Below are 9,180 nucleotides of genomic sequence, written 5' to 3'. Positions count from 1 at the left end.
GACAAGAGCAGATAACAATGAGAATGTGGTTCCGTTGCCTTGCCGAGTGCTGCGCTCTCGCGGTCAACTCCATGGATATGAGGACCGTGCTCTTGTCGACGAACCAACTGTGCTCTGCTGAACTCCAACAGTCGGATCATTAATGGGAGCTACAGCTGCAGTTGTAGTCAAAGTCGATGATTGTGCCGTTGGGCGAGGTGGCAGAGATGGGAATTCATCCGTGTCGTCAATTCGTGGTGTCGTTTCAAATGCTTTTTCTGATGCACCTGTGTAGTTCACAGGCGTGTTTTCATCACTATTCCTGCTAGAAGTGTTCCGTTGCTTGCACACGACCGCCTTTGCAGAAGAGTATCCAACATTGTTATTCTTCTTGTAGTTGTGTATTTCCTTCTCTTTCTCGTAGACTCATGCTTTTTCTTGCAGTTTGGGCACTGTGGTTCTTCAGTTCCGCAGGAAGATCGCTCGTGGTTACCTCCGCAGCGCGAGCACCGCGCTTGCAGCCGACAGGTACCAGCCACGTGTCCAAAACGTCGGCACTTGGAGCATTGTCTCGGTGACTCAATGTACTTGTACACGCGATAACGTGTGTATCCCAAAATAACATGCTCAGGAACACTTTCCGTGGCAAACACAATGCGAAAATTTTCCGACGCTCCAAGTCGCCGTACTGACTTGAGAGGGGCCCTTTGAACGAGTGCCGAGAAAATATCCTGTTGATCAAGGTCCGTGGGTACTCCCTTGATGACGCCGACTCCACAGTTGTTGGGCCGCGGCTCGTAAGCCTGAAGCGCGACTTCCCCAATATTTTTGATTTTCAGAAGACGTTCGGAGACTTCTGCACTGCGTGTGTTCCCAGCGAGATTTAAACGTTCATTAGGTCGCACTTGTAGCGCGCCATCTGGTACTACCGCTTCAAAGGCTGCTTTCAATGTGAGTGGGTTGAAGCGCGTTATGATTTGCTCAGGATTTTGTGGCTTGAATATAACAGTGAGGCTTGGTTTCGGCATATTTTCAGCAGGCGCTGAACTTAGTATGCATCTTCAGAAGTTGATCTGGCTGGATCTCAGGAGCTTTGACAGGGTGCGGCCCCGAAGGCACCGCACACGCTGCCGGAAGCATACCTGATGCCCCGAAGTTCAGCGTATAGATGGTGAAGTGACCTGAGGCAGATATATCGAAAGATTGAAGAGAGACAAGCGAAGCAGCACAGCCGCCGCGCAACTTCTTCTTTGCCAAGCATGTCTAAATGAATGCGTTAGTTCTATATTTTCACAATTTAGCCCGAATGCTGAAAACATGCCTCCAGCAACATGGAGGGGGACGAACATGGTAACTATACGTGCACTATATGAACGCAGGGATCCAGAATATCGAGAAATACAAAAGGCGCCAAAAGATTGTTATAAAATTTACGTCGAGAGCTTTTGAAATATTCAAAGTTAGCTAAACAGACTTAGCACAGCGAAGTAAAAATACTCGCGGGCGAAAGTCCATACAAGACGTTTTCCTGTGTTACTGAAAGTTTTGTGCGTTGTGCGACATCGCTAGTACTGTTTTTATTTGTTTAGATAACGTTAGTAGAATCTGAAATTGTGTGCCGACATCTTTAGTGGAGCAGAGGGTGGTGCACACTTGCACGATTCTGGCAGCTAATTTATTTAGAAACACATTAAAAAAATATTGTGTTGGTGACACAGTAAGTTTCGCATGGTTACATATGATAAAAGCGAAGACAACCGTTAGGACGGCCTTTATATGTACTCAGTAGCGACAGAGTACCCACATGACCAGCCGTAAGTTGATTCCATTCTGCCGCCTGGTTGAGCTCGAACAGTTGAATATCTAGAGTCAGCGTCAGGAATTTACAGACCTCGAGTCACAAGGAAATGCTGAGTATTCCCGCTGCTTCGATTCCAGTTTAGATTTCCGGCGTGTTCTAAAAACTCTGTGCAGTTCAATCGAAGACGGTCGCACATTGCTGGGAAATTCAGTTTTCTCAGGCACAGTGGTCTCTAAACTTCTGGCTCCGGCTGTACGTATTTACTACATCTCACCGAGTCAAGTGAAACAAATGGCTTGTCAGAAGCCTAATGTCGGGGGCATAATGGAGAACATGAACGAGTTTCGCACTCAGTTCAGCCCGTCTGAACTAACTGCGAAATGTGTGAAGCATTAAAGGCTTGCAGAGAAATCGAGAATCAGGCCGAACAACAAGGAACCATCATGGAGACAATCCTTGATAGGATGATGTTGTAAACCTAGAGCTAAGCCAAGCCTGTAGCCCGGGACCCTATTCTCTGACTCCACCAGTGGAAGGTACAAAGAAAACAGTTCTCATTAACAGTCTGTATAACGCTAACGTGAGGTGGCGGTCAACGATAGCTTACTGAGTGAACACAAGAACAATAATGAGGACGCGGGAAATGAAAGAGTAGCATAACTACGCGCGTTGTGCAAGAAGAGCAACAGCTTTCGTTGATGCAGGAGTAGCGTTGCAGAGCATAAACACATAGAAGTCGACATGATCGCTCGCCCCCTATATTCGCATTATGCTTCACTTTGGAGTTCGGGCCAATCGTGTGCGGTAACAAGCATCGGCAGCAATATTGGTCACAAAATGCCTTTGATGCAGTAGCACGCCCGCCTAAGACCAGCGATAGCTCGTCAAACTAGATGCGTACATAGTCAGCTGCAGACTCCGAACATATGCGCATACACGCGCATGTATACTGCGACGACAGCGAAGGCCTGAGAAAGAAGAGAAAGGAGATCCGCTCGGCAGACCAGATGAGCGAGCTATGGGGCCTGCTTGAATAATGGATTCGAGGACCGACTGGTTTCCGCGTCGTTTCGCAAGGTTAGGAGAGAGATGGAGGCGACTTTGGGGGTAGTCGCGTTTCGTATACCGAGTGAGCGCGTATATTAACGACCCAGTCATCGCTTCTGTGGGGCCGTGGAACGTATACGCGCTGCATGCTCCTCGCGAAACGCAATCAGGTCCCCGCTGTAGCAGCCTTGTCTGGACATAAGCTGTCCCAGTATGCGACGCGGGCTTCTCCATGTCCGAGCTCGCCTTTACAATAGCCCCTCCTCCTCCCTTGACCCCAGTAGGAACATACAATAAAGTTTTGTATCTCTCTCCACCTCCTCAACTTCTGCGCATTTAATCGTGTAGGCCCTTTTAGCTATTGATAGCAGCGGGGCAAACTATACCAAGAATGGTATAGGGGTGACGGGGCTGCGACATGTGGTACAGTGGAAAAGTCGACAAGGCGGAGGGGGAACCGCATTCACGCCACCAGGCAGGAAAGAGGAGTACCCTTTCTCGCCTCTTCTCCGCACTAGAGGACATTGCGGCGGCCACTGCTGCCGTCCCGCCGGCCTATACGCCGTTCGCGCTCCTTTAATGGCGTGCGCGGATCCGCGCGGGTATACCATTAACATAATAAATCCGGCGCCTCGCTGACTCGGGTTACGGCCCTGGTGCTCAAAGTAATGAGAGGCGGCACTTGACGACACGATGAGGGGGAAGCACGGGATGGCAGGGAGGAAACTGGGGGGTTCGGCACTTTTCTTTTGATTCCGGCACAGAGTGCCCCGGGGTGACAGAGCACCCGAGTGGATTGGAGGGGCGGCCTGTGGCGCTTGAACCCGCTGCGCTTGTACGGGCGTGCGCCCTGTATACAATTCCGTTTCGAGAGGCCTTTAGGGAAAAAAAGGACCTTTACTGGGGTGTCGCTTCCTTCTATTCATTGAGTTCCAAGTTGAACGGTTGCGCGTCCGTGTTTTTGAGTGTGTAGGATAGCCAGATCGAAATACACGATATACATTTTACGCGCTTATACGAACTCTATTCATTTCGTTGTAGCAGGGACGAGGTTACTCCCGTTTACGACACAATAAATACAAGGTCGGAGTCAAGGAATGAGTATGTGTTGCGGTTCTGCAGAGAAGGAGAAAAACATGGCGCTGTCTTCCGCAACCCTTGAGACTGGGTTTAACTGAGGGGTGAGAGTTGACGCTGTTCAAGCACTGCTCCTTCAGAGCAATGGGAAAACGTGTGAAAATACACTTTGAAGAAGGAACGTTTGTTGCGTTTATTTATCTTGATCTCTATTTGTCTGATGACATTTCTACTGTAAGATGGTGTGGGATAAACCATACTCATATTTGCAAAACCATGCAGCTTTCCTGTCAGGCAGTTTGCCCAGATAATGGCGACATAATAATGTTTTCTTTCTGCAAGCAGAGCAGAGAATACAAGCCCAATTTGCTTGTATTTTGAGATAAGCCCCATCAAACGCGCGGTAACAATTCGCTGTTACTCCAGTTACATTTTTTTACGTTGAAGCTGTATGCATGTGGCTGTGATTCAGCGTATCTTTCCTGTGCGTCAACAAAAATGTATGTGCCACACAAATTGCGCAAATGCCACCCTCACCACTGGTCCACTAAAAATGAAGAAGGGAACAGACAGGAGGCAAACGCCAATTAAGGTCACGCACGAAAACGCTAAGCGCATGCGCCGAGCCAGACAAGACGGCCCATGTCGCGAAACGTAGAACGTGGCCAAAAGACGCAAATACTACGCTGCCCAAATGGAAGACTTTAAATTAGCATACGCTCAATTCAGTAATAATAATTGTTGGGGTTTTACGTCCCAAAACCACGATATGGTTATGAGGGACGCCGTAGTGGAGGGCTCCGGAAATTTTGACCACCTGGGGTTCTTTAACGTGCACCTAAGTCTAAGTACCCGGGCCTCTAGCAGTTCGCCTCCATCGAAAATGCGGACGCCGCGGCCGGCATTCGATCCCGCGACCTTCGGGTCAGCAGTTGAGCGCCATAACCACTATACCATCGCGGCGGGTTACGCAAAAATCAAAAGGTACTTTCTGAACGCACATTTCGGCTTTGGTTGCAGGGTGTGTGATCGGATATGGTTTAAAATACTGTGTCGCCTCTGTGTCGTGTGCTACGCAGCTTCGCTGGTCGTTCACCTTCACAGAGTGGAATGGCTCACAATATTTAACCAAATGGTGTTTTAACAAAAATAACTAGAAAGTGCCCACACACATCGTAGCAAACATTGAGAATGTATATCGCGAAAATATAGCGTGACCCTAAATATTCCCTACACTTCGTAGCCAAGTCATGAACGTACCACGACTTCTCAAATCGTGGACCAACTCGTGCTACAATAGGTTGCACATTTCGTAAATTGTAATCTGTGCCTTAAAGTAATAAGTTAAAAGTTAATTATGAATTCATAATAATCAAGGACATAGTCGCGTGCTTTTAAGCTCTTGTTAACGTCCACAGCACCCGAGAGTTTACTTTTGAAAAAAAAAAAATCGTTTAGTAAGCTACGTGATTTGACAAGCTTTCGAGCTGTATAGAGACACGGGCTTCTCGCGCTCATTCATGCTCCAATATTCGTTATTCCCCTTAGATTCATTCCATGTTCACCTTCGGATTTATTATATTCCACTAGAAATATGATCAACCCCGCCACGGTGGTCTAGTGGTTACGGCGCTCGACTGCTGACCCGAAGGTCGCGGGATCGAATCCCGGCCGCGGCGGCTGCATTTTCGATGGAGGCGAAAATGTTTGAGGCCCGTGTACTTAGATTTAGGTGCACGTTAAAGAACCCCAGGTGGTCGAAATTCCGTAGCCCTCCACTACGGCGTCTCTCATAATCATATCGTGGTTTTGGGACGTTAAACCCCAGATATTATTGAAATATGATTAATCACACTCGATGTGATCGCTAAGTCGGTACTTCGTCAGCAGAACAGCACGAGAAATAGAAATAAAACAACGGATACGGCGACAAAAAAAAATTCTACAGATGCCACGCGTTGTGCAAATCGGTTTAATGCGAAGCAGTCAGCGAGTACTGTCTGTGCTTCATTTTTTTGGCTTTGAGCCAAGCGCTGCTGGGTGGATCAACGTGTTTTTGTAAATAAAGTAGTTGTGTGCACATCGTGGGCTTACCAGGCACGTCGACTACACTGGCGTTTAAAGGGTAACTTATGGTCTGACGCAACGTCAGCCCTCAAGTTAGAGCACAGACGCCAGTTTTATCGAAACGAAGTGCACCTTACGGTGCGATGATGCGAATATCATTCGCTAGCATATTCCTCCGGGGTCGACTAAAGCTTGAATATAACTTGCTGAATCATGGGAGCACATATGTAATGCTTATTAGACTGTTGCAAAAGCGGAGCCCACACTGGAACCACAATTGACGTTAACCCGACATGACGCCTGTATCATAGGAGTACATATGCAATGTTTATTACCTTGTTATAAGATTAGATAGCCAGCCCTGCAACCACAATTCACGTTGCACCGATATGACGCCCCTGCATAGGATCTTTTTCCAAAGCAGTTTCAATACCTGGCGTGGCTCTTCGCAGAATACTTGACTGCCGCGCAGAATGCCTGGGTTCGATTACTGCTAGCATCCTGATCTTTATCCTTTGTATTCGTCTGGTCAATGCTGCCGATGTCAGATTTTATTAACGCTCTCGCGTTTAAATTGCCAATGTCTGTACTTGCCGTCCTTGGGTAGATATAAACTGTCAAACACCTCTGGCGCATACCCGCATGCCGCGATATACGGGTATGTGCCGCACGTGACTGGAGGAAAGGGTTTCATGACGTACACGACAAAATTTTCACGTTATTCATGTCATAACTAGACAGTTATCTTCATCATAAACACATGCCCTCCTATGCAAATTTTGGTTAAGGAGGCGACCACGAGAGCACCCAGACGTACACGGCTACATAGATAGATAGATAGATAGATAGATAGATAGATAGATAGATAGATAGATAGATAGATAGATAGATAGATAGATAGATAGATAGATAGATAGATAGATAGATAGATAGATAGATAGATAGAAACGCTCAAAGTGCCTTTGGTTCGCTAAGAAATGCTTCGCGTTTGATAAGGAAGCGAGCAAAATGTAAAACAAAGAACAAAAAAGAAAAATGTTTCATCAACACGGAGTCAAGAATGAGTATGTGCGCTGTGAGGGCGTAAAATGGTCGACGACCGTTCATTTCATTTTTTTTCTCGAACATCGAAAAAAAAAACGGGCAAGTGCAATGGCCTCCAGTGGATATGAGCCGTTAAAAACCTATTTCTTTGTTTATTGGAGAGTTTTAAACATTGACGCGCGGCGCCCACGATAAAGGTTGCAACGTCTCGTCGCCAACATAAAGTGACACAGAATTTTCGTCCATGTAGAGATTGGAAACCTGCCCCCCTGAACTTTCGGCCCATTATTACTTCGCGTTTTGTTTTATTATATTTCCTTTTTTTAACCTTATTCCAGAACTAACCATGTAGTGACGTCGCATATAGTGTGGTGATGCGTGTGTACCTGCTTTGTAAGCAAAAAGTTTCTGCTTTTGTTTCACAGTTTAGTTTAGTCGGTGCAGGTCCTTTCGCAGAACGTGTCGCTTGCATATTTAGCGAGCAGGGATATAATAACGCAATTTAAAGACAACCTCGTTGCTCATAACACAACATTAACGCGAGGTGTGCCGAGAGGATGAAAAAAGAGAGAGCTCCGCGCAGGAATTACATAATCCTTCCGTAAGTGCGGCGGAAGAATCGCAAAAAAAAAAATGCAGTTCAAAAATTCGCACATCGCTTTTTCACGACCGGGGCAAGTTCTCTTAAAAGTTGTACGTGCTGATTTTACGACGAAGCAGGGAATGGGGAACGAGAAAATTACTAATAAAATCAGCGAGAAACCAGAACTGCGGAGATATACGGAGCTGTTGCTTACACACAGACGCTGTCACGCGATATGAATTATAGTTTTTGTTTTGTTTTACGCTCTTGACGCAGTGCGGGAGTGGACGATGCGGACAAATGAAAGAAGGGCAGGAAACAAGGTGCGCGAAAGGCGACGCGAGACACTGTCGTATACATACATTTAATAACGACTGCTGCCTTATTACCCCACTGTGTCTTTTTTTTTTTTTTGCTTACAAACTTACTTCATGCAGTTAAGAAGACGCGTTGCGCTCGACACGAGAGGCGCTGCCGTAAAAGTGCCCGATGGCTAAGCCATCTGCAGCTAAGTAAAAAAAGAAAGTTCCCGAACGCCCCTTCTATATAGCTCGAAAGTTCTTGAGATTGGAGCGTTGCGAACCTTGGCTATAGCACTCTATTGCGCAAGTACACACAGCCGCTTCGCTTCGGCGATCGCGCAATAATTGGCTGTTAGTTCCCCGAGCCAGTTTACTCGCCTTCGCGGCCCGACCCCTTTGAAGTACGTATACGCAACACGAGCAGCTCAGAGCTCGACGGTGTTAGCATTAATCGAAGCCCATAAAAATTTTTCGCGCCCGCGCTTTGAAAATGCCGGAGATGCGAAGACGCCACGATATACTGTATAGTCTATAAAATGTTATAAAGTGTTATAAAATGTTCGCAACTATTGCAACCGGTAAAAGTAAAAAGGAGAATAAGAAGAGCAACTGTTCCACTCTTTCTGCGCGCAATACAGGGTATGCAAGATACAGAGAGTGCGTGGGCGCGAAGTCCAAGGAATCCCTGCATTTACGCTGAGATGAACGAAAACACACAAAAAAAAGCAGTAACGTAACCTTACTGCCGATATATGCCGCATTTCGAAACATGCGTTTCGCTATTATGCGCAAGACTAATGCATAAGCACAGGCTGTAGCTTCGACATTCGAGCGTTGCAACGTGATTTTCATGCTGCGGTAAACGAAAGGATTTAACGGAAAAATCAGACAGATGGTGCAGTATAAAGGCGATGAACTTGCCAGAGTGAGCTTTATTTCATAAACCAAGCTCACTCTTATCTCTCGTTCTTCTGTAGCGTTTTTTTTTGTCCTCAACGTGATTCGCGAACAGACTAGACGTATGTTAAGAAACCAACCTGTAGATGTGTTTGAGCCCTTCATTGGCCTGAAGGGCACATCAAGGGCTCAAAAGCGATAACCAAAACGAGATAGCTTTCCTGTGTCTCTGATTTTTTCTGGGAAACATACTTTTTTACCTCTGAAAATCCTCAACTAATTATAATTACTATAGGCATATTTTTATGCTGAGAAAATACCGAGCGCTGGCTTGCAATCTCTGAGCAACATTAGAGCTGGAAAGTTAAGCAGTTCACCTTCTT

The sequence above is a fragment of the Rhipicephalus sanguineus genome, chromosome 1 (genome assembly GCF_013339695.2).
Source record: "Rhipicephalus sanguineus isolate Rsan-2018 chromosome 1, BIME_Rsan_1.4, whole genome shotgun sequence".
NCBI lineage: Eukaryota > Metazoa > Arthropoda > Arachnida > Ixodida > Ixodidae > Rhipicephalus > Rhipicephalus sanguineus.
This window is presented reverse-complemented; position numbering follows the sequence as displayed.